This window comes from Pan paniscus, chromosome 8, assembly GCF_029289425.2.
Source record: "Pan paniscus chromosome 8, NHGRI_mPanPan1-v2.0_pri, whole genome shotgun sequence".
Taxonomy (NCBI): Eukaryota; Metazoa; Chordata; class Mammalia; order Primates; family Hominidae; genus Pan; species Pan paniscus.
The window spans coordinates 73,140,160-73,155,817 of NC_073257.2; the positions used below are offsets into that span (position 1 = coordinate 73,140,160).

The following is a 15,658-nucleotide window of genomic DNA, read 5'->3' on the forward strand; positions in this document are numbered from 1 at the left end:
TCCCAGTGGCTCCAATAGGAAACCAGCCTGCTGCTATCAGCATGGAGTGAGCTTGCTGACCATCCCTTGCTGAGGATGGACCAGGTAGAGAGAACAAAGTATGGAAAAAGATTCTCTCTGTTCTGCTTTTGCTTCCTCCAGCCCACTCAACCAGACCCTTTCAGTTTTGACCCTATGATAGAACTGATTGATCTTGTGGGGTTAATCCAAGAGGGAGTCAGGTGAGGGGGTGCTGCCTCTTAAGACTGAACATTAGTATAACTTCCATGGTCACATTCCTCACTGTTGTCCTTAATTCACCCTCAGAGGTTCTCTCAACTCACATTATATTGAGTAGCTTTGCTTGTCTGCTCTGGAACTGGGTGATTTCCTGGGATGCTATCATAGAGACCTACCTTGATCTTTCCCAGAGCCTATGGTTATCCAAGCATTTGGAATATACTTCAATCCTTGGCCTTTGTGAATCCTTTTGTGTATGGATAGTGTAAACAGAGACCATTCAACATATGACCTATTAAAAACCTTGAAGCATAGACATGTACAAGCAATTACCTAAAGGCACAGGAAAAAGGTGTTCCACTTAGATAAACATGCTATATAAAACAGCAGAAAAAAAACTTCAAACATCTGATTCATGTACTTAATCATGTAAAAGAAGATAATGTACATTTATAAACTAATAGCAGATGAAATTATAAGTAGTTAATGAGACAAGATAAAGACCAAGTACAAATGAAATATAAGGTCACCAAATTGAAAGCCGTGCTGGCAATAGTACATAGTAGACTTGAAAATGTTGTAAAATTAATTAGTGAGGTACAGGTCAAGCATAAGAAGTTCTCTCTAAATACAGAAGTAAAGACAATCTTTCTTCGTCTTTACTCATGATTGACCAAAGACAATAAAGAGACTGACTGTCAAAATGTAATCTCTTGAATAGTATGCGATATGGTTTGGTTGTGTCTCCATCCAAATCTCATCCTGAATTGTAGCTCCCCTAATTCCCATGTGTTGTGAGAGGGACCCAGTGGGAAATAATTGAATCATGGGGGTGGTTTACTCCATACTGTTCTCGGGATAGTGACTAAGTCTCACAAGATCAAGATCTGATGTTTTTGTAAAGAGTTTCTGCTTTCACTTGGATCTCATTTTTTTCCTTGTCTGCCTTTCACCTTCCACCATGATTGTGAGGCCTCCTCAGCCACATGGAACACGAGTCCATGAAACCTCATTTTCTCTATAAATTACCCAGTCTTGGGTATATCTTTATCAGCCATGTGAAAATGGATTAATATAGTATGTGTTCCTGAAGAACTAAGGAGCGAAGTGTGATTTAATAGAACAAAATGTTCCCACTACAAAAAAGAGGAAGGAGCAGGGAAAAGCAAGGAGGAGAAGAAGGAGGAGAAAAACAATGGAAGACTCCAAATCTGTGTATTTTTTTTCAGTAAAATGTTTACATATCAATGACAAACAAATTGTATAAGAATCCCATTGTATCTTATCAAAATATCTTCCAAAACTAATGGACACAAACCCTCTCCATAGAGAGATAATGATACGAATGACTATAAATGTCACCAAGACACTATTTGAAGACGATTTTAAAAACATGTAACAGAGACTTAAGGATGGAAAAAGGTATTCCATGCAAATAAAACCCGCCAAAAAAGAGCAGAATTAGTTATATTTATATCAGATAAGATAGATTTCAAGACAAAAACTGTAAAAAGAGACAAAGAAGGTCATTATATAATGACAAAGGGGTCAATTAAGCAAGAGGATGTAGCAGTCAACACTCGAGCATCCAGATATATAAGGCAAATATTATTAGAGCTAAAGAGAGAGAGAGAGAGACCCTGATATAGTAAGAGCCAGGGACTTCAGTATCCCACTTTCAGCATTGGAAAGATCATCTAGACAGAAAACCAAGAAAAAAACATCAGACTTAGTCTGCACTATAGACCAAATGGACCTAACAGACATTTACAGAACATTTCATCCAACAGTTGCAGAATACATATTCTTCTCCTTAGCACATGAAACATTCCCAAGGATAGACCATATGTTAGGCCACAAAACAAGTCTCAAAAATTTTTAAAAAATTATATCCAGTATCTTTTCTGACCACAACGGAATAAAACTAGAAATCAATAACAAGAGGAACTTTGGAAACTTTATGAACACATGGAAATCAAACAATATGCTCTTAGATATAGTTTGGGTACTTTTCCCTGACCCAATCTCATGTTAAATTGTAATCCCCAATGTTGGAGTTGGGGCTTGGTGGCAAGTGTTTAGATTATGGGGATAGATCACTCATGAATGGCTTGAGCCATCCTCTTGGTGATAAGTGAACTCTTGCTCTCAGTTCACACAAGATCTGGTCATTTAAAAGTGTGTGGCTCCTTCTCTACCCCATGCTCTCTCTCTCTCTTGCTCCTCCTCTGGCCATGTGACATTCCTGCTCTCCTCTTACCTTCCACCATGATTATAAGCTTCCTGAGGCCTCTCCAGAAGCTGAGGAGATGCCAGCACCATGCTTCATGTAAAGATTGCAAAACCATGAGCCAATTAAATCTCTTTTCTTTATAAATTATTCAGTCTCAGGTATTTCTTTATAGCAATGCAAGAAAAGACTAATATGCTCCTGAATGAACGTTGAGTCATTGAAGAAATTAAAAAGAAACCTTAAAAATTTATTGAAATAAATGAAAATACAAACACAACATTCCAAAACCTATGGAACACTGCACAAATAGTACTCAGAGGAAAGTTTATTGCAATAAATGCCTATATCGAAAAAGTAGAAAAACCTCAAATAAATAACCTTATAATATATCGTAAAGAACTAGAAAAGCAAGAGCAAACTAAACCCAAAATTAGTAGAAGAATTAATGAAGATCAGAGCAGAAATAAATGAAATTGAGATAAAAATAGAAAAAATCAACAAAATGAATTTTTTTGACAAGATAAGTAAAATGGACAAATCTTTAGCCAGACTAAGAAAAAAAAGAAGACCCGAATAAATAAAATCACATATAAAAAAGAGATGTTACAACTGATACTGCTGAAATTCAAAGAATCATTAGAGACCATTATGTATAACTATATGTCAATAAACTGGAAAACCTAGAAGAAATGGACAAATTCCTAGACATATACAACCTACAAAGATAGAGCCATGAAGAAATACAAAATCTGAATAGACCAATAGCAAGTAACCAGATTGAAGCAGTAATAAAAAGTCTCCCATCAAATAAATTGCCAGGACATAGTTGGGCGTGGTGTCTCACACCCGTAATCCTAGCACTTTGTGGGGCCGAGGCGGGCAGATCACTTGAGGTCAGGAGCTCAAGACCAGCCGGACCAACATGGTGAAACCCCGTCCCCCGTCTCTACTAAAAATACAAATATTAGCCAGGTGTGGTGGCACATGCTACTAATCTCAGCTACTCGGGAGGCTGAGGCAGGAGACTCACTTGAACCTGGGAGGCAAGGGTTGCAGTAAGCTGAGATCGCACAACTGCACTCCAGCCAGGGCAACAGAGCAACACTCTGTCCAAAATAAATAAATAAATAAATATGGACAGGACCTGATGGCTTCACTGCTAAATTCTACCAAACACTTAAAGAAGAATTAATAGCAATCCTACTCAAGCTATTTCAAAAAATCAAGAAGGAAAGAATATTTCCAAACTTATTCTATGAGACCAGTGTTATCCTGATACCACAAGCAGACAAAGACACAACAAAGAAAGAAAGCTATAGGCCAATATATCTAATACACATAGATGCAAAATTCCTCAATATAATGCTAGCAAATCAAATTCAACAACACACTAAAAAGATTATTCATCATGATCAAGTGAAATTCATCCCAGGGATGTAAGGATGGTTCAACATATGCAAATCAATAAATGTGACACATCATCTGAATAGAATGAAGGAAAAAAACAATATGATCATTTCAATAGATGCCAAAGCAGCATTCAATAAAATTCAACATCCTTCATGATAAAAATTCCCAAAAACCTGGGTATGGAAGGAACATATCTCAACACAATAAAAGCAATATACAACAGACTGGCAGCTAGTATCATACTGAATGAGGAAAAAGTGAAAGCCTTTTTTCTAAGATCTGGAAGAAGACTAGCATGCCCACTTTTACCACTTTTATTCAACATAATACTAGAAATTCTAGTCAGAGCAACTGGACATGAGAAGGAAATAAAGGACATTCAAATTGTAATGGAAGAAGTCAAATTATCCTTGGTTGCAGATGATATCTTATATTTAGGAGACACTAAAGATCCCACAAAAAACTATCAGAACTGATAAATAGTAAAGTTTCAGGATATGAAATCAGTATACTAAAATAATTAGCATTGCTATATGCCAACAATGAACAATATGAAAAAGAAATCAAGAAAGTAATCCAATTTATCATAGCTACAAATAAAACAAAATGCCTAGGAATAAACTTAACCAAAGAAGTGAAAGTTACCTACAATGAAAGCTATAAGACATTGAGGACACAAAAAATGGAAAGATACTCCATGTTCATAGATGGGAAGATCGATATTGTTACAATGCCCATACCACCCAACGCAATCTACAGATTCAACTGACTCAAGTGTTAATCTCCTTTGGCAACACCCTTACAGACACACCCAGGATCAACACTTTGCATCCTTCAATCCAGTCAAGTTGACACTCAGTATTAACCATAACAGCTATCCTGAGCAAAAAGAATAGAGCTGGAGGCATCACATTATCTGACTTCAAATCATACTACAAAGCTATAGTAACCAAAAAAGCATGGGACAGGCATAAAAACAGACACACTGACCAATGGAAGAGAATAGAGAACCCAGAAATAAATTCCCACATTTACAGCCAACTTATTTTTGACAAAGGTGCTGAGAACATACACTGGGGAAAAGGCAGTCTCTTCAATAAATGATGCTGGGAAAACTGGCTATCCATAAGCAGAAGAATGAAACTAGACACCTGTCTCATGCTGTATACAAAAATTAAATCAAAATAGATTAAATACTTATATCTAAGACCTCAAACGATGAAACGATTATAAGAAAATATTGAGGAAACACTCTAGGACATTGGGCTGGACAAAGATTTCCTGAGATCTCACAGCAAAAATGGACAAATGGGATTACATCAAGCACAGCAAAGGAAACGGTCAATAAAGTAAAGAGACAATCCACGGAATGGGAGAAAATATTTGCAAATTACCCATCTGACAAAGGATTAATAACCAGAATATATGAGGAGCTCAAACAACTCAACAGAAAAAAAATCCAATTTAAAAATGGCAAAGGAACTGCATAGATATTTCTCAGAAAAGGATGTACAAATAGCCAACACATATGAAAAAATGCTCAACATCATTCGTCATCAGAGAAATGCAAGTGAAAACTACAATAAGATATAATCTCACCGCAGTTAAAATAGCTTTTATGAAAAAGGCAATAATGATTGCTGGTGAGGATGTACAGAAAGGGGAACCCTTGCAAGCTGTTGCTGAGAATGCAAATTAGCACGGCCATTTTGGAAAACTATATGGATGTTCCTCAAAAACTAAAAATCAAACTATCTTATGATCCAGTAATCCCACTGATGGGTATATATCCAAAACAAAAAAAAAGAAAATCAGTATATCAAAGCAATATCTGCATTCCCATGTTTACTGCAGCACTACTTACAATAACCAAGATATGGAATAAACCTGTGTCCATCAGCAGATGAATGGATAAGAAATCCTGTTGTTTGAAACAACATGGATGGAACTGGAGTATATTATGTTAAATAAAATAAACCAGGCACTAAAAGACAAATATTTCATGTTCTCACTCATATACAGGAGCTCCAAAAAATTTGAGCTCATGGAAGTAGAGAATATAATAGAATGGTGGTTAGCAGAGGCTGGAAAGGGTAGTGGAAAGGGGAGTAGAAAGGGGATGGTTAGTGGGTAAAAAATACAGTTACATAGAAGAAGTAAGATCTAGTGTTTGGTAGCACAATGGGGCAACTATAGTAAATTAACAATAATTTATTGTATAGTTAAAAATAACTAAGAGTGAAATTGGAATGTTTCTAACACAAAAAAATGATAAATGCTTGAGGTTATGGAAACCCCAATGTAGTAGTCTGTTCTCACATTGCTATAAAGAATTGAGAATGGGTAATTTATAAAGAAAAGAGGTGTAGCTGACTCACAGTTCTACAGGCAGTACAGGAAGCATGGCTTGGGAGGCCTCAGGAAACTTACAATCATGGTGGAGGGTGAAGGGGAAGCAAGCATGTCTTCACATGGCAGCAGGAGAGAGAGACCAAAGGGGTAAGTGCTACACACTTTTAAACAATCAGATCTCCTGAGAACTCCAATATGAGAATAGCAAGGGGGAAGTTTGCCCCCATGATTCAATCACCTCCCACCAGGCCCCTCCTTCAACATGTGGGGATTACAATTGGATATGAGATTTGGGTGGGGACACAGAACTAAACCATATCACCCAATTACCATGATTTGATTATTACACATTTTATGTTTGTAGCAAAATATCACATGTACCCCATAAATATGTACAACTAACATGCATCCATAATAATTGAAAATGAAAAATTAAAAAAACAGATTCTTGAAAGAAAAAGGACATAATAATACATTTCTGACTTGGGCCAAATTGATATTTACACGAAAGCAACATAAAGTTGTTCTTAGATATCAAAGACTCAGGTCAAAAACCCAAGTTCCCTTAAGGAAACTGCTCAAAGATACTAGCGAAAACACCTAGAGATAATTGAAAATTAAATACTAAAAACAAACAAACAAAAGGTACCCAGGCTTTAAAGAACTATGGAAACCAAAGCCAAAAAAAATGTAAGATCATCCTACGTAGTTATTTTGAATTTAGTTACAAAATGGTATAGAAAAATTATCTGCCAGAGATAATCTAGAAGGTTACAAAAGGCCAATAGAAGTAACCTGAACCTTCATAGACCAAAAAGCATATAATAAAATGAAGAAAACTTTTTAAGTATAAGGAGAAATTCACAACAATAACAAATATATGGAACAAAAAATCAGAATAAACCAATGTCAGATTAAGAAAGTGAAAATAACACATGGAGGATCTGAATAACAAATACTAAGGCTAAATTAATAAATATCCCACATTTTTTAAACCTACAAAAAGACAGCTTTCTTTCAAGTGTTCTTGGCACATTTAAAAAGCTGACCACATACTGGGCCATAAGGTCCCAAATCCCCCAAAGTGTAAATTGTTGTCAACCAAATTCTCTGGCTGCAAAGAAGTAAATGAAACAATTGAAAGGAAAAGCTCTATAACATGAACAAAAAAATCTCCACCCTTGGAAATTAAAAAAATACTTTCTAATATATCCATCTAAGGTAATAATTTTATAAATGGGAAATGTTTTAAAAGCAAATATATTTACCACATCTTTAAGAAAAAAAATGAAAACAACCTATGACAAGTGAGGGAATGATTAAGATACTTGCTAAGTGATTTTAGGCAAATTAATCTGTCGGAGCCTCTATATTCTTATCTGTGAACTGGGGATAATTATCTCCTTCCACGGGTTGTTGTGAAGATTATATTAGATAATGCTTGTGAAATATTTCAATCTCTGTGCTTGGTATCAAGAGAACATCAGTAAGTCTTATCTATTAAGATTGTCATAGAAGTTATGCTTATGATGAGTTTGCAATAATCCAGAGAAATGCTGCTATTATTGAGGGGAAAGTGTGGAATAGTAATGTGAAATACATTCGACTGAAACAACAGTAAATAAGTATGTGCAACCCAAATAAAATTGGGCCTCATGCATTCACATGAAGCACTGTCTTAGCAGAGTGACATAGCAGAAAGAAACACAAACTGATTCTTGGAAAGCTCTGAACCATGTAGCTGCTTATGAATAGAGAGGCATGGCTTACCTCACCTATTATGCATCTTACAGTGAACCTCCTAAAAAAGTCTCTTTGAAATGTTTCCCTCTGGAGTCTCACCTTTCATGGCAACTGCTCAAATCTGTCTTTCTGCCTCTCAGGACCTGGGATCTCTTCCCTTCAGGTTCTTCTTCATCCCTTCTTACAGGGCTAGCCATCATTCTCTGCTTGTCTTATTGGCATTCCCATCCATTATTCCCTCCGACAAATAAATGAATCTTTCTTGGGACCTGCCCTTTTTTAAGGGGGTTGGGTTGATTTTAATATGTGACTATTTAACATTTAATAACTGTATCTCTGTCATGTAACAGGAAGCAATATTGACGTCTTCCCTCTGCAACAACAATACATGAAAAACAAAACAAACTGAAAGGAAATACACTAGAAAGCAACAGTAATTGTTGCTGGACAATGAGGCTATAACTTGTTCCTGCCATTTTCTACTTTTCTTTTGATTCCAAATTTTCTACAATGCATGTCTTACTTTTTAAAAAAAATGTGAGATAAAATCCACGTGCTACACATCTCATTCTTTTAAAGTATACAATTCAGTGGTGTTTATGATATTAACAGGGTTGTGCAACCATTCCTGCGATCTAATTCCAGAATATTTCCGTTATCCCCCAAAGAAACCTTGTGCCCACTAGCAGTCATTCTTTATTCTTGTTCTCCCCAGCTCTGGCAACCACGAATCTACTTTCTGTCTCTACAGATTTTCCTATTCTGGACACTTCATATAAATGGAATCATGCAATATGTGGCCTATTGTGTCTGTCTTCTTTCACTTAGCATAGTATTTTCAATTTTCATCCATATTGTAGCACCTTTCACTACTCCATTACTTTTTATGGCTGAAAAATATTCTTAGACATATTACTTCTATAATGAGAAAGACATTTTAGCTTTTTAAAAAAACGAATGGGTATATTAAGTATAACCCTTGATTGTCACTTCTAAGAGTACACTTACACAACCCAATAATAATACATGATTTTTGATAACACATAAATTGTTTTTTCAAAACTATATGTATATATAAAGCATAGAGAGCCTGCTAAACCTGTTTCTTTCTCTGACTCAAGCTCTCACATAAAAAATCCCCCACAGGAATCAAAATGATGTTTTTCTGAGTATCAGACACAGAAATTGAACCATATAAAAAGACAGCTGTGGATATTCAGGACAAACACATACAATTCTATCTCAAACAGAAGATGAAAAATTCTTGGCTTTGAAATCTTGAGCATTCAAAAGGAATACTTATGGTAACTGAAATGAGCAATTTTAAAAAACTGGAAACAGGGCACATGAAATATTCTGTGGCAATCAATTGTAGTTAAAGATATTCTAAGCTTAGATCAATATAGCATAATTCAGTTTTACATTCATTAAGAAGAAAGTAGTTCCAGATTTGTTGGTATGCATGCCATGTATGTATTTGTGTACCTGGAAATCACAAACACATAAATATTGATGTACACTCAGTGCCCAAATTTAACGTTGTAATCTTTACTTAGGCAGACGTCTACACATTTTCAGTGACAAGGGAGACACCTTGATGTAAGCTAACAGTAGCTAGCTCATATAAAGTAATGGTTCAGGCAAACATAGAATTCTGTAAATGAAGGACTTACCCTGGACATAAAATGTGAGGTGTTTCAAACACACTGAGGGTGGAGTGGGGTGGTGACCAGAAGTAGGGCACTGGTGGTGTACTGGTTCTTGATCTAGGTGCCAGTTACATAGATATGTTCAGTTTGCAAAAAGTCATCAAGCTGTACATTTGCGATCTGCATACATTTCTCTATGTGTTATACTTCAATACTTTCTTAAAGTAAAAAAGAAAAAAAAAAGACAGAAACAAGAAACCCTACACATGGATTTTGGAGGCCCTATCGTCCTCATGGGGGTGGGGCTCAGCTAAGGGCTGGATCGGGAAGCTTTGTCAAGAATTAATAATCAAAATATTGGTCAAGTCTTTAGAGATGGCAAAGATGTTCACGATACATCTTTAAAAAAGATTTAAAAATTTACAGAATAACACCACTCCTTAAAAATTATGTGCCTAAATACACACAAAAAGATTGAGATAGAGATATACTAAGCACTCATTTGAGAAAGCTAATATCAAGGCTGTAGACTATTGGTGTTTAAAAACTCATATTCATGAAGGAAAGTCTCCACTACCTTCTGTAGTAAGTTACTCATTGAAAGCATTCTCTAAGATGTTACCAGGTTAGCTTCTGAAGCAGCAGCGAGACCACCTGCTGTGGTCTTCTGATACAATGACAATCAAGCAATTGTATGTAAACATTTACGAGACTATCATATGCTCGTTAGGACTAGGCTATGCTTTGATTCAGGCAAACAAGAAACTTTTTTCAGGTTTTCACAGCAACGTTAGACCATAAATGCAAAAGTGCTGGTGGAAAATTAACCAGACTTCTTAAGATCTCTTACTTTATTTGAAGTTATTGGCTAATAATAACGAATAGCTTCTAGCTAGTATTTTTCAGGGCATGTTCCTATACCTTCCAACTTTAGGTAGAAATTATTACATGAAAGATTGTACAATTTTAAAAAGCAGGATGAAGCACTGTTTGTGGAAGTGGAAAATGATACCAGTCTGGAGTGCGACTAGAAATTTTAAGGCAAAAGACTTTAAAATGTCATAACTTTCATCCAATTTTAAGGTTTTATTCCTGGAAAAATAATAAATGTATAGAAAAAGATTTCATTTAAAGAATGTTCATTGGCTGGGTGCGGTGGCTCACGCCTGTAATCCCAGCACTTTGGGAGGCTGAGGCAGGCAGATCACAAGGTCAGGAGTTCGAGACCAGCCTGGCCAACATAGTGAAACTTAGTCTCTACTAAAAATATAAAAATTAGCTGGGTGTGGTGGCACGTGCCTGTAGTCCAAGCTAGTCGGGAGGCTGAGGCAGGAGGCGGAGGTTGCAGTGAGCCGAGACCACGCCATTGCACTCCAGCCTAGGTGAGAGTGAGAATCCGTCAAAAAAGAAAAAAAAAAGGAATGTTCATCATCATATCACTATTTGTGGAAACAAAAATAACTTTAGAAGTCCAAACACAGGAGATGGATTAAAGAAAAACTAATATATGTCCATCAAAAATGTGTTATAGGAGTACACTCATTGTTATATTGAGATGTTCATGAACAATCTTTAAATTAAAAGAGATTTAAAAATTTAGAGAATAACACCACTCCTTAAAACTTATGTGCCTAAATACACACAAAGAGATTGAGATAGAGATATACTAAAATATTAATGCCAACATCTTTTTATAGGATAGGATTATAATTCATTTTAATTTTTTTCATTTTTCTCATCTATATATTCCATCTCTTCTATAGTGAACATGTGTTCTTTGTGACATAAAGAAATTTTACAAAAAAGAGGGCAAGGAGGTAGGAAAACAAGGAAATAAAATAACTTCGTGTGTGAGAAAACATTCTTCCTTCATTATGTGAAATTAACATCTACTCTTGACCTTCTCTCTGTGTACCTTAAGAACTTTATGTGAACTGCCTTTCATATGGTAGGGAACAGGCTTGCTGCTCCTGAAACCTTCTTTTCAGTCCTGAGCAGACGTCCCACTCATCAATATATCATCTTGGAGTTCCTGGTTATTCAGCTCCCTTTACTTACATCAAAGGAACTAATACCTCAATAGACCCAACCACAAAACCTACATAGCCCCTCAGCATAGAACAATGCAACAAGGATACACCTGTTGAATGCTAGGTACAGGAACAAGACCATGGGAAAACATTCTCTAATCTTTCCAGATCAAGACATGAGACTTTGAGAGATTTCAGTAGTCATGTCAGAAGAGAGTCCCTGGTCTACTTCAAATAAATAGAGTTTAAAGAATATTAGAATCTGATATAACGGTTCATTGTTGACTTTTGTTTGATATACACAAAGGGAAACAAGTTCCTTTCCTTGAAGCCTCTTTCCAGGAGCCTTAATGATCAGCTGCCAAATTTAGCCTTTGGCTCCATGTCCACTGTGTCTATTATTCTCCCATGCTTACTGAAGTGAGGCCAAATCTCATCCCTATTTAGAGAGAACAAATGCAGCTATCTTGATGAAACGGAGAGCTGGTGAACGTGTATTGTAAAGAGCCAGGAGAACATACTTTAATGAATGGAAGCACATGGGCTTCATTGCTTATGTTTTAAAAGTACATTCATGTGAAAGGATCAACAGCCATGGGCATGTCATATGAGACATAGAGAGGAGGGGAAGATATAGAGAAGGCAGTCGAGATTGGCTGCTCAGTAGACTCACTGGGGGATTTGTTTTGTTTTGCATACTGCTATCTGTACAAGAATGTTCTTGGCAGCACTATCCAAAACAGCCAACAACTGTAAACAACCCATCAACAGTAAAATGGATTAAAAATAATAAATTGAGGACTATTTATACAATGGAATATTATACACTACTAAAAATGAATGAACTACTGCTGCATACATTATGGATGAATCTCACAAACATAATATTGAAGCCAGGCACAAAAGAATACATAGGATATGATTTCATTTATATAAAGTCCAAAAGCAGGCAAAACTAATTTATGGTACTAGAAGTCAAGATAAGGGTTACATTGATTGGGTAGTGGCTGGATAGGGGCATGAGAAGGGCTTCTGGGTGCTGGTAATGTTCTGTTTCTATATTTAGGTGCTGGTTATGTCAGTGTGTTCAATTTAGGAAAACTTTTTGTTATATACTTATAATTTTTTTTTAAATATAAGATATACTTCAATAAAAACGTTTTTAGTTCAGATTCCTGGGCCCTAACATGGATCTACTAAAGCTGTAGGCTCTAAGTTCTTTGAGGTATTTCAGTGTAAAGCAAGGTTGGGAATCACTACACCAGATGATCTATATGATCTGTGCAGAAGCCAGCCCCTACTAGCCCACAAGAACTAGTTGTTAAATTTTTAGGAATTTTGCAGGCCCATTAGTGCCAGTATCAAAAATTAAATTATATAAATTTACAATTAAATAAATTATACTAAAAACAAAGATAATAAGTACTCAAAATGCATCACTTTCTGGTTATTTCTATTTACTATTAACTACATTTTGAGGCTATTTATGCCAATTTTATCTATATGGTGAAAGTACAATATAATGGTGTGACACTGCATCATCTCTTTCCAACTCTGTGCTCAGCCACATCAGTAGCTTGAAATTGGCCATGGTGGGAATATTTACACCACAGAAATCAGCAGCCACTACCAATCAGTGCTTGCTTTATTGTTCTAGATCTAAGAAAATAATTTAACAGTGTTAATAATGGAGATTAAACTTTAAAGTGTGCTATATGTGTAGGTGTTACACTGTGAATAGTACATTTGAAAAATATTCTTTCAGTATTAAAATTTATCATCCGGTTCAGCAAGGAAGTGATTCCCATCATGGATGAATGAGTAGAGTTCTGACGTATGTCTTTGATGTTTCACTTTTGTCTTACTGATTAACATAAAGGAAAATACCTGCCAGCATTTATATGGGAGCTGCACCCCTTAATCAACTGCAACATAGGTTGGCCTATGGATAGAAGAGTTCTGCAAAAAACAACAAAGGCATTCTGTGAGACCCAACTGGCTATATTGAATTTATAATATCAAGTATTATAGAGTTTATTAGTATTTGTAAAGTGTGTACTACACATTCTTTATGTGATTAAAATTTATGTCAATTTGCGTATGCACATACATGCATTTTACTTTTTTCCAGAAGAGCTGGTTGATTTACCAGGTCATCACCGCCTACATCCCTCCTATGTTTAAGATTCCATGACTCTATTATGATTTAAGAAACAAGCAAATAAAATAAGGCGGTCTGGTTATGGCCTATTAAGCATGAATTTCAGCGTAAGATATAGTAACCACTATTCTTTAGAACCTCATGACTCAAAGTGTGGTCCACAGAACAGCAGCACTGGCATCAATGGGGAACTTGTTAGAAATGCATAATCTCAGGCCCCATCCCAGAATTACTGAATCATAATCTGCACTTTAACAAGATGCCCATTTTTGTTGTATGCACATGAAAGCTTGAGCACAGCTCTAAAAGCAATTAATTCCTTGGTAAAAATAAAAACTTACATATAATCAATTTGAGATTAGTAGAACGTTAAGGACAACATAGCAGTTGGTGAGTTCTCAGCACCTAGCCCCAGTTCAGCCACTTCATAGCACTGGGAAAGACATATACTTGCTACTTCTAAATTTGAAGAAGGACATCCATCTTGCAATATGCATTTACCAAATACTAAAAGTGAAATTGCACCACCAGGATAATATAGTCTATTCTAGGCCACTTGGATTATTACTAAAAAAGGAAGAACAGGTACAAGTATTTAAAAAAAAAATCAAAGCAGTAGCTTTCTTCCGCGTATGTGATGAATTGGATGTGTTGGCAAGGACTCGGTTCCAAAAGTCCAAAGCAGGGCAGCAAGTGCCACATGACAAAATGTGGCAGCTGGGGAGAGGAGTGCACAAAACACTTCCCAGTGATGTAATTTAGGCCAGGGTAGTTATCAAGTGCTGCAGATGAAATGGGGAAATTGTGGTGTTTATGCTTTTCCTATCAATATATCAGTCAGCAACACGTGACAAAAAGAAAAAACAGGAGCAGCATACCTCAAATACTCAATACTACAGTGAATTGAAATGAAGGTAGGAAAGTCTCATGTTTCAAAATTGAAAGCAAAAATTTTCTACTGGCAATAATATTCTCTGGAAATATTTCTTAGTTATCTGGCTGGAAATAGTGGCTTTGAGATACAAAGTTCCATGTAGAAAACACGTTAGCTACTTAGGAACAGTGTCTGGAAGAAAATGAGAGCCACAAATCTGCAAGAGAAGCTTGGTATTCGTTTGCAGCAGAAACTAAGGCAATAAGATAATTCAATGCAAGTAAACTTTGGCAACCTCAGAGTGTGAAGAAAACAAGTGTAATGGAGACTGGGCCACTGGAACCCAGAGAGACCACTCGGCCTGTTTTGTTCAAGAAAAAAAGGTTCCTATAACCATTCCTTACAATATCAGAATTCAAATGACTCCAGTAAATTTAGAGACAAAAATGATACAACTGCCTAATATGTTAAAAGACTTTCTTTCGAGATACTCTAGGAAGGCTAAGAAGAGAGCTAACCCTTACTGAGCACCTACTATGTGCTTTACATGCATGAGGATTTTATAACATCCTCATAACCCTCTGAGGGGGGAGGGGATGCTGTTCCCATTTTACAGTTGAGGAAAGTAAGGTCATATTTCACCGAAGTTGCATAGTTAATGAAATGCCAGAGTTTGGTCAAAATGAAAAAGCATCGAACAGATCACTTAAGAAAGACAGCTTGGAAGGGTTTATGTAACAAAGACAGCTTAGAAGGGTGTTATGTTTTGAATAAGAGAAAAAGACTATTTTATCTCAGCACCACTGAAGATAAGTGAGGTTTCTCCTAGTACCCACCATATCTTTACACGACTGGAATTCTCTTATCAGCATTTCTGGATGTACCTTGGGTTTCAGATGTATATCATACTTGCTAGTTGTATTTCAGGCTACATTGGAAGATTTAGAAGACTTGGCACTTTTCAGGCAGTGTTATGTAATGGAACTG

General features: G+C 36.1%; 1 protein-coding gene across 40 annotated transcripts in view; it reads right to left on the reverse strand.

The window, feature by feature from the left end:
- The window catches only part of RHOBTB1 (Rho related BTB domain containing 1), a 141,200-nt gene that overhangs the window by 61,924 nt on the left and 63,618 nt on the right, over nt 1-15,658 (reverse strand). For 14 of the 40 annotated variants that reach the window (XR_008619935.1, XM_063607424.1, XM_055092869.2 and 11 more), the window contains one exon: nt 13,524-13,595. The exons of 17 other annotated variants lie outside the window; for them this stretch is intronic. The gene's annotated coding sequence lies outside the window, so the exon portion shown is untranslated. Of the gene's footprint in view, nt 1-8,056; nt 8,363-9,630; nt 9,724-13,523; nt 13,596-15,658 lie in introns of all 40 variants that reach the window. 9 more of the 40 variants (XR_008619936.1, XR_008619938.1, XM_063607425.1 and 6 more) reach the window with 3 other exon arrangements.